The sequence below is a fragment of the Calypte anna genome, chromosome 2 (genome assembly GCF_003957555.1).
Source record: "Calypte anna isolate BGI_N300 chromosome 2, bCalAnn1_v1.p, whole genome shotgun sequence".
NCBI lineage: Eukaryota > Metazoa > Chordata > Aves > Apodiformes > Trochilidae > Calypte > Calypte anna.
In genome coordinates, this window is record NC_044245.1 from 50,264,608 (window position 1) to 50,273,708 (window position 9,101).

Below are 9,101 nucleotides of genomic sequence, written 5' to 3' on the forward strand. Positions count from 1 at the left end.
GAATCCGGTTTGTGAGAGCGGCACGGCTTGGTGTGAGGTGCCGGGAATATCGACGGGTATCATGCTATGATATCATGCTATCGACATAGCATCATGCTATGCAGGAGTCTAGCAGGCATTTGTTTCACTGAAACCAGTGGCTGCACTGCAGTGTGTGGATAATTATTAATTATCAACAGTGCTGTAGTTGATAATAACAGGTATGATTGATAATCATCTGTTGGGCCTAAGGCAGACCGAGAAAGGTGTTTGTGAGACAAGGGTGCTCAGGGGGTGTATGGAAAGGGTATGTGCCACCCTGGGAGAGCATGACAAGGAGCCATCATCTCTTGCTACAGAGAATGAGGGAACCGCATCAAAGTAACATTTTGGAGCAACAACTTATTTCACTGAGAAGGTTGTCACAAATTGATACATAAAAAAAGCACAATTTATAGTAGAAGGTAGATATTATATTGTGCCTTTCTGTTGCTTTACTTTTTGTGTAATCTATTTCTTCGCTTGTCAAACCTTCCACTCCTTGAAATGTAATCTGCTCGTTTCAAAAAGCCTATTGAGCATCACATAGCAACAAGCTATTCTCCTGTAGCAGTTACAGTTGTGTAACCATTTAATGTAGGTATGGCATGCTTTCTACCTTTCCTCCCATCAATAAATTAATACCTGCAATGCAGGTATGGAAGAGTACCCATAACTCTCCATAACACTGTCCTTTAAGGTATGAGATCTGCCTGTACCATCACATGGCAGGGATGAGAAGTCCACAGACCATAGATTGTACAGCCTTCTGAGAACAGCTTCCTATGTCCTACCTGGAAAAGCTTGAGTGAACTTCAATGAATCCTTCTTATAGGCATTTGCACTTATGCATTCATACAGCTGAGAGGACACTGATCAAATAGCTCTGTCTGCTTTCATATCACTCTTCAAAGGCAATACTTTAAAAAGTGTAAAGCACATACTTGCATTTCCTTTACCACTGGGTGATATCAAGACTTTTAAGCTATGAAAAGACTGAGATGACAGTTTTCTCAGACTGCTAAAGAAGTGCTATTGCTGATAAATTTGATGTCCCTTTTAACTTGTATTCTTTGAAGAACAGAGAAGATATATGCTCTGTCAACGTCTAAGTTTAACCTAAAATACCCTCTAAAGCATTTTGCTAGCACTGTAATATCTGGAACCCACAGGCTTGTCTCCAAATCTCAAATTGCAGGAACTGAATAAACACTTCTAAATTTAGACAAAGTTATTGCTGATGAGTTAGAGTTGCTTGTGATACATGACAATTATAGAAAAAAAACCCTGAAAACAGTGAAACACTTCAAGCATTGCAAATAATCTGCACAGCAGATGAAGAAACAATCAATGGCTGCTTCAATGTGAAGTTAATGTACCATTTTACTATAACTCCCCAATGGTTTTGCTGCATAGACCCTGAATTCTCCTGTTAGAGATGCTACTTAATGTATATGCTTGGGAGCCTTAGCAGTGAAATCAGTTAACTCCTTTTTTGATGTGTGTTTTACAAATATATCACCTCTTTTCTCCCTCTGGTGGATGCCTTCTGTCCATTTTCCTCATCTTCTGCCTTCTCCTCCCTGGGGTCTGCATGTCCTTTTTCATCAAGTGCTAGGGCACTCAGTCACCCCTGAGTCTGCTGCCTTCATCTTATTTCTTCTTTTCCTGCTAGCCTCTTTCCTTTGCAGGGTGGCTTGAAGGTTTTGTTAGGTCATGCCAGCTCCTGGCTCTAGCAGGAGAATGCCAAAGGCAGTAGCAGAAGGCACAGAGGGGGGATACTAAAAGACCACCTGCCCCTGTTTTCTGCTTTGGCTCTGAACAAGCTTTGTCATGTTTGTTCATTAAAATCATAATGTGAAAAGCTGAAAATGAAAAACATTAGTAGGCATCTCAATGCTTGTATATACAATACTATACAGGTGTTTAATGTACCTCTGACAGTTCTGACCTCAAAGATGGCATAGCCTGCAAGTCTGTATGGATGGGCAGTCGGAAAAAGATGAGCTCCTCTGCCATGAAAACATTCCTGGAGGCTGTCAGAGCAGCTGGCATGGACCACATTGTAGCGAGGTGAGGGGACATAGGGACAAATGGTAAGATTTAGATGAGCCACACTGTGCAATACAGCTTAAAGAATAAGCTTCCACAATAGATCTATATCTTGGTATCACTTAGGCATTGTTAGGGGATGGAATTCAAGCTGATATGAATATTATATTTCAGCTTCAACATAATGTTACTTTCTGAGGTAATTTCAGACATACCAGGTCATGTCTTCAGAGATAATTTCAAATTCATCTGGTAAAAAATATTGTAATGTCATGCATGCAGAAGAATATCTTTATAGAAATACTGGAATCAATAATCTCTGCAGCATATACAGTCTGGAAGGGCAGTGATACATTCATTTTATTGATCTCTACATCTGTCACAAGCTAAGACTGCAAAATTAAACACACATTTATATATAAATGTATATGTCTATGTGCATTTGGATTTTAAATATGCATGTATGTTTATATGTGTATATATATATATACACATATACACACACACACTTGTTTCTCGTTTTTACTGTTGGTTTATTTGGTTCCTCCCCCATATTCACACTAACATCTTTCTTCTCTCTGTGTTGACAAGAATCCCTGAGGAACTAGGAAAGCTGAGAATGAGAATCCTTAACTAACTCTGCATAATTTGGCAGGGCTTCAGGGCTATCAGAGTGGCAAGGTTAACCTTCCCCCCCCAGCTTAATGACTTAGCTGGCTGAGGATCTTCTAACCAAACAATTTCATGGACCCTTCTTCCAGACATCTTCTTTCCAGAACCCCCTTCCGAAATGTCTAACTTTGCTGTCCAACATTTCTAGTACCCAGCAGCACATGCTTGTGGGAGCTGCTTACTCACACAGTCTTATTCAATGGGACTACTATTTTAAAACGCCTTGAAGAGCACAGCTTGGTACAATTCCTGTATTTGGATTGATTTAGCCATTGAACTTGTTTCCACTTCATGCTAAAGAGTCTCAATGCCATAAATTCAGCCCAACAAGGGGAAGCAAAATGCAGGCAAACCTTGCAGTAAAGTTCAGAGAATTGAAAGCTACGTAGGATCCTTGTGATGCAAACCTACAAATGTAGCTGACCGCTGTGTGTTATATGGGGGCAAAATCATAAATGTCTGTTGTACACTTGCACCTACTAAAAGAAAATTTGAAAAGCTGCCTTCTTATGGCAGAGAGCTGTGAATACATGAGTGGCAGTCAAGAATGCACCTGCCTATAGTATGGATCGATGGCCCAGTACAACCCCTCATGATCTTTCCTCCTCCAACCATCTGCCCAGTTCTGCAGCAGGGGTCCTTCTGAGAAAGGCAGGGTGTTGCCTGTGGCAGTGGCAGCAGGGCTGGCAGGCTACCTGCCCAAACCACAGACACCTGCAGATGAGTCACAGCTACTTTGCTGTGGCAACACAAACACCAGGTCAGGCACCATAGGGGTAACAACAATCCACCCCCAAACAATTTTTTAAATGTTAGTCTCTTTGAGCCTTTTGAAGTTTCCCAAATCTTCTGTGGTGCTGAGACAACTGTGGTTGAAAAGAAAATGTTTTCATAGTAATGCATTGCCCTTTTTGGCTGATGAGTTGAGGACTCCGCTTGTTTCTTAACACACCAGAGAAAAGCATAATATTCCCCTCCCTATTGACCTTCCTCTTCCACACCCCCTGCCCAGTCTCCTATTTTTAGCTGATCCAGGCTATACAACAGCCTTGGAAAATGAAAAGGGGACATCCAGGGAACACAAAACACTGCCTTTGCAGCATTGGACAAGATGCAACACGTGCAGGAATAGGCAGGACCACACTGTGCTTTGGAGAAAGATACCTCACCTGCAGACCAGGGCCAGCTCTCTCCTAGAGCTGGAGCCCCAGTGCTGGGAGCAGAGCTTTCACAGTTGACCTCAGTGGGCAAAGACCCAACAGCTGGGTCTTTCTTCAGTCTTTCTTCAACAGCAATCTCTTTCTTCATTGAAGTATTTCAGTGCATGAGACCTCCAGACCCTCCCACTTAGGACAGCATCTGTAGAACAGAAGCCATTTGCCTGGCCAGGAGAAGGTGGTCTTCTGGTAACTCCTGTTTTCAAAGTAAAGCACTGGACTCAGTGAGGGGCAGAATTCAAGATGTAAGACCACTCTCTTTTTCCTGTTTCCATGTGCGTGCTTGGCACTGCTACCCTTGAAGGTTTGTGCAGTCTGTGGGTTAGATGGAACTATAAAATATCTGGGGCTATTTTATTTACTCCATGGTGAATAATCCCTTTCAAGTGGTACCAGTGACAAATTCATCTGCTGTCAATAGTGTTGCAGCCTGGGAGAAGCATAAGCCAAGATAGAGTTCTTTGCAGACTTTATTCTCCTCCCTCTCATATCTGATTTTGGAGATTCCCTAGGTTCAGTTTTATCACAGTCATGGAGTTGGTGCTCTGGAGCACACGAGTGGGGGACAGTGCAGGGCACACAGCGTTGTGCCCTCTTACAGGTCCTCTGAGGTAAAAAGAGATTTTTTTGATGAGATGTATAAGAAGACAAGCTATCCATATCAAGCTACTTGCAAATTGTTGTCAAGGAGCAGCAGGTCTCTTCACAGCCCACGGTCCCAGAGATCCACCATCTCCATGTAGGCTCTGACTGCAATCAGCCAAAGCCCCTGGAGACAATGAGAGGCATGTTCAGGGCTCTGATAATCCTCACCACCTCTGGAAGGATGAGGGAAAAGTTATTTAAAACAACCTCTTGGCCACTTCCATTCCCTTTGCCTTTTTTCCTATTTAATTGCAAAGTGAGGTAAACCCCTCCATCATATCACACCCAGACATACCATGAGACTGAATTTGTACCATACATGGCTACTTTATGGTTTAATCCATGAGATGTTTCTGTGTCTCTCATTAACAAGAAGCCATGATTTCACTTTCATATTCCTTTAGATAATCTGTTTTCTGCTGCATAATAGGCTTTTAAGCAAAATAAGGTTGAAATATTAGGGATATTCACTCATCCTTAATACAGCTTCAGTGTAATTACAGACGTAGCATCTACTGAACCTGAGATGACTGTATTACCACTGTTCTTCATGGGTAGGTGTATGGAAAATATAATTACCATTACATTTTAATTGAACTTCTTCACATTCCGGTAGAAACTCTCATTCTGAAAACAGCTGCCATTTCTTTCAGATGTGCATTTTTTTCCAAATATTGAGCTTTCCGAAGCAAAACACGAAGCAGCCCGAAGTCCTGTCTAAGTAGCACCCTCTAGTGTAAAAATGCTACTACTACAAGAAAAGATTCCCTGTCGTTGCATGACTATTTTTAATTTTTTTTAAGATGAATGACATGGAAAGTGAAGACCAAAAATAAGCAATGAATTCATGTAAAATCCATTTCATACCCTATGGTCTTTCCTTGATTATCAAGGCATATATGTAATGCTTATCTTGGAGTATCTAATATAGATTTTAAAACTATAAGGTCATTTTGTAGGTACCATTCTTGGGCTTCTTGGGCATTGTTTAGGATGTGTTTTACAGGTGTCATATAATTTAATATATTCATTTAAAATATAAAAATAAGACAGCAAGAATGAGTTTAGAAATTATCACCTGTGAAGCTTACAGCATTACTGCATCTTCAGAAAAATGAACTATAGCTGAGAGAACATATTTTTTTTTGGTGAAAAATGATTTTTCAACAATAATCTCCTAATTTTCCATCTTCCAGAAAATTATTTCAAGAATATAAAATGTGATACAATCAGGTCGGTGATGTTGCTTATGTGACTACTTGGTTTGCATTATGATACAGAGTTGCAAATAAGTCCTCAGGCACCTGTAAATTAAAGTAATGGCCTAAATTACATAATGACACCTGACTACTCCCAGGTTTATTTTCAGAATGTTTATGTCAGAAAATGGTACAGCTGTGCTGTATGGATATAGAATGAAAAAGCAAGAATTTTATAACTGAAACACAAAAGGAGAAAGTCTAATTCCCAGTCTCATGTGTAAATCTATTAGACCTAAATGAAAGGTCCTGAGAAACTTTCCTTGATTTAGTGATACAAATGCAATATTATACTAAGAAAATTGTGAACACAATGTATCCTTTCAGCTTGCATGACAGGCAAATGTTTCTCAACTCCCACAGCCGTGTAAAAATGCAGAGATCAACCACTCTGAGATTTCTTCTGAAACTGAGTTCACTTGACAGGTATCTCTTGTTGTTAATGAAATACAAGTTTTGTCTCACTCCTCATTTCACTATTTTTTCCGTTTTAATATATTTTGTTGTCTGTCATTTCCTCCTGTTTTATCTTCCCTAGTTATTTGCCATTTTCTGCTGGGTTTTTTTAAATTCTTTCTCCTAATAATATTTTTGCTGTTCCTTCCAGCTTCGATTTCTGTTTGATTTTCCTAATGTGCTCTCCATATAAGAGAGTGCATTTCAGTTCTGACAGCAGTTAACACTAATCCACCAGTGCCATTGTATGGTAATTTAGTGCAAAATATAAATGATTTTATGCTTTTCCAACCTTTAATATAATGGTGTTTTCTGAAAGCCAGTCTTGTCTCAAGAGCCTCCCATTTTCTTACAAAGCAGAAGTGAGAGATTCATGTTTGAAATTCTTCCTGTTTACTCTGAAAATGCAGCATGCTTTCCCCCAGCAAATGTCCATTTTAAAGGATTTTTCCCAAAACAGTGCTTACCAAGGCAGGTGAACAAGCCAAGCCCTTTGGTATTCTACAACACAGTCCCAGCTGAAACTTGGTCTGTAACATCCATGAGGTCTCATAATCCTGCAGTCTGATTGAGCTGGTTATCAGTTTCCTTCTAGAGAGATTTGTGCACTGAACTTTGCTAATTTAAATCCATCCCAATGCATTGAGTTGCTCACTCACAAAACCTGTCTTATTCCTGACACAAATATATTATTTTACTGGAAAATGTCAGCCTAATTTGCTTCTGCGATTATCACAGGAGTTGACAAAAGAAGGATAATCACCCGGGATCAGTATTTTTGCCTTCAGTATTTTACATTTATTATTGTATTGGTATTGTAAGGAAATCAGAGATAAAAAGACCTTTGGCTAGCACCCCATATAAATATAAGCCATATATGTAGTACATATACAATACCTTATTGATTAAAAAGTGCTCTATTCTTATTAAAGTGATAGTGCAAACTTACTTAACTCTCTGAAAATTAAAATTCAATCCTGAAAACAGTCAGCATATTTTAAAAATTTTCGAAGGAAAACTTGGGAAAGTACAAATGTTCTTCTTGCCATGTTAAAAAACAAATTACAAGCTTTCATGCCCACACTCTCAATTCCCATGAAAACTGCAAGCTAGCAAAAACCGTTCCCCAAGTCCTTTGTACTGTGTTATTTGTTGCTACAGAAAGGATTACTTTTCATTAGCTTACCCCTGGCAAAAAGAAATCTTAAACTGTATCACATGGGGTGAGGAGACAGTGAAGGGTGTGACTCATAATTTCTGAATGCAAAAGGCTGGCATAAAATATAACGTTCTTCAGCAGGCAGAGCCAGCTCATTGTTCTGCTGGTTTCAACGCTACATTCCTTTCTTTCCTTCTCTTTTTCTTTATGCCTTCAGATCATGAAACAGCAGTTGGTACTTTCTGTACGTTGTAAATAGTTTTATTAATTTATTTAGAAAAAAAGAGCCATGACTGCAATTTCATTTGTATGGGCCATACCTACCCAACTGCCCCATTATGTGGACAATGGATCAATGTAGCCATTTTATAGCACCAGTCCTGAAAAAGACAGACTTTTTTTGGCTCTTTGGAACAATATAAGGATAAGATAAATTTACTCTCTGTTGCTTTTCTGAAAGACAAACATAACCCTGTGAGAAGTTGAGTAACCAAGTATTCTACTAATTTCTGTAAAGGCCCTACTGACCCTGGATCCAAGTGGAAGAAATTATTGTCTCTGCAGAGACGAAAAGGAAAGGATATTTGTCACATCCATGTTACACTGACATTTTAAGCAGATATGGGGGCCTTTTAAGAGATAGAGACCTCAATTTTGTTTTTCAGAATACAGTTCATAGAAAAAAAATTTACAATAGATTTTAGAGAATAAAGCATTATTATTTCTCTCTTTTTAAAATGTTAAGTACCAGGTAAGATTATAAGGTACACTGACAGTGCAGCTAGCACCACTTCAGCTGGCCCCCAGGCTAAGCATCATTCACTATGCTGTATAATTTGAAAGGCAATACCAATGGATGGAACCACATTTGGAAATGCAACAACAGCTGGAGCTGCATTATATTACTCTCACAGATCCATGTGTAAAGAAGAAAGTATGTTCAAAATGCATTCATTCTGTTATGTTGAATGGGCTCAAATTGTGCATGACCTCTTTTGGAGTGGCAGGAGGAATGACAGAGTTAATGGTAATTCTCTCTTCATTTCCGTAGACTTCTCTGAGCTCCGTATTGGCAGTTTTGTCTTCTGGCATTTGCCTGCATTGATTCTCTACTGCTACAATAAAGGAAGGCCTCTGTTATTAACCAGTGATACATATACCTACTTCCTCATGAAGGATATAAAGCCTGTCCTTATCACTGCACAGGCTGGTTCATAGATTATGAATGAATGATAAATCTCATCTGCCAAGCCCAAATTTTCAGCCTGGTGTGTGAGCAGGTTTTGATGCTGGACCTCATACTGCTTCAATCCCTGTTTATCTGAGAATGGTGCAGGAACATTTGTTGTCCAGGGTGCCCATTCTTGAAGATTTCTTTGGAAATTGTCTATTTAGTGTTATATTTCTGAGAATCTGCTGCACACTGATGCCATACTGTTTGCAAGGAAGGCATTGGAAAGATTTTTTTATAAGGGATGATTAGAAGAGCATGGTTTGTTTAGCAGGGCAAAGTAGAGGTTGTAAGAAGAAATGACTGCTGCCTATAAATACTTCAAGAGGAAAGAAGAACAACACTAGGAAAGAAGAGCATTCAGGCATTGTAATTTACTCTGTTTTCTCATA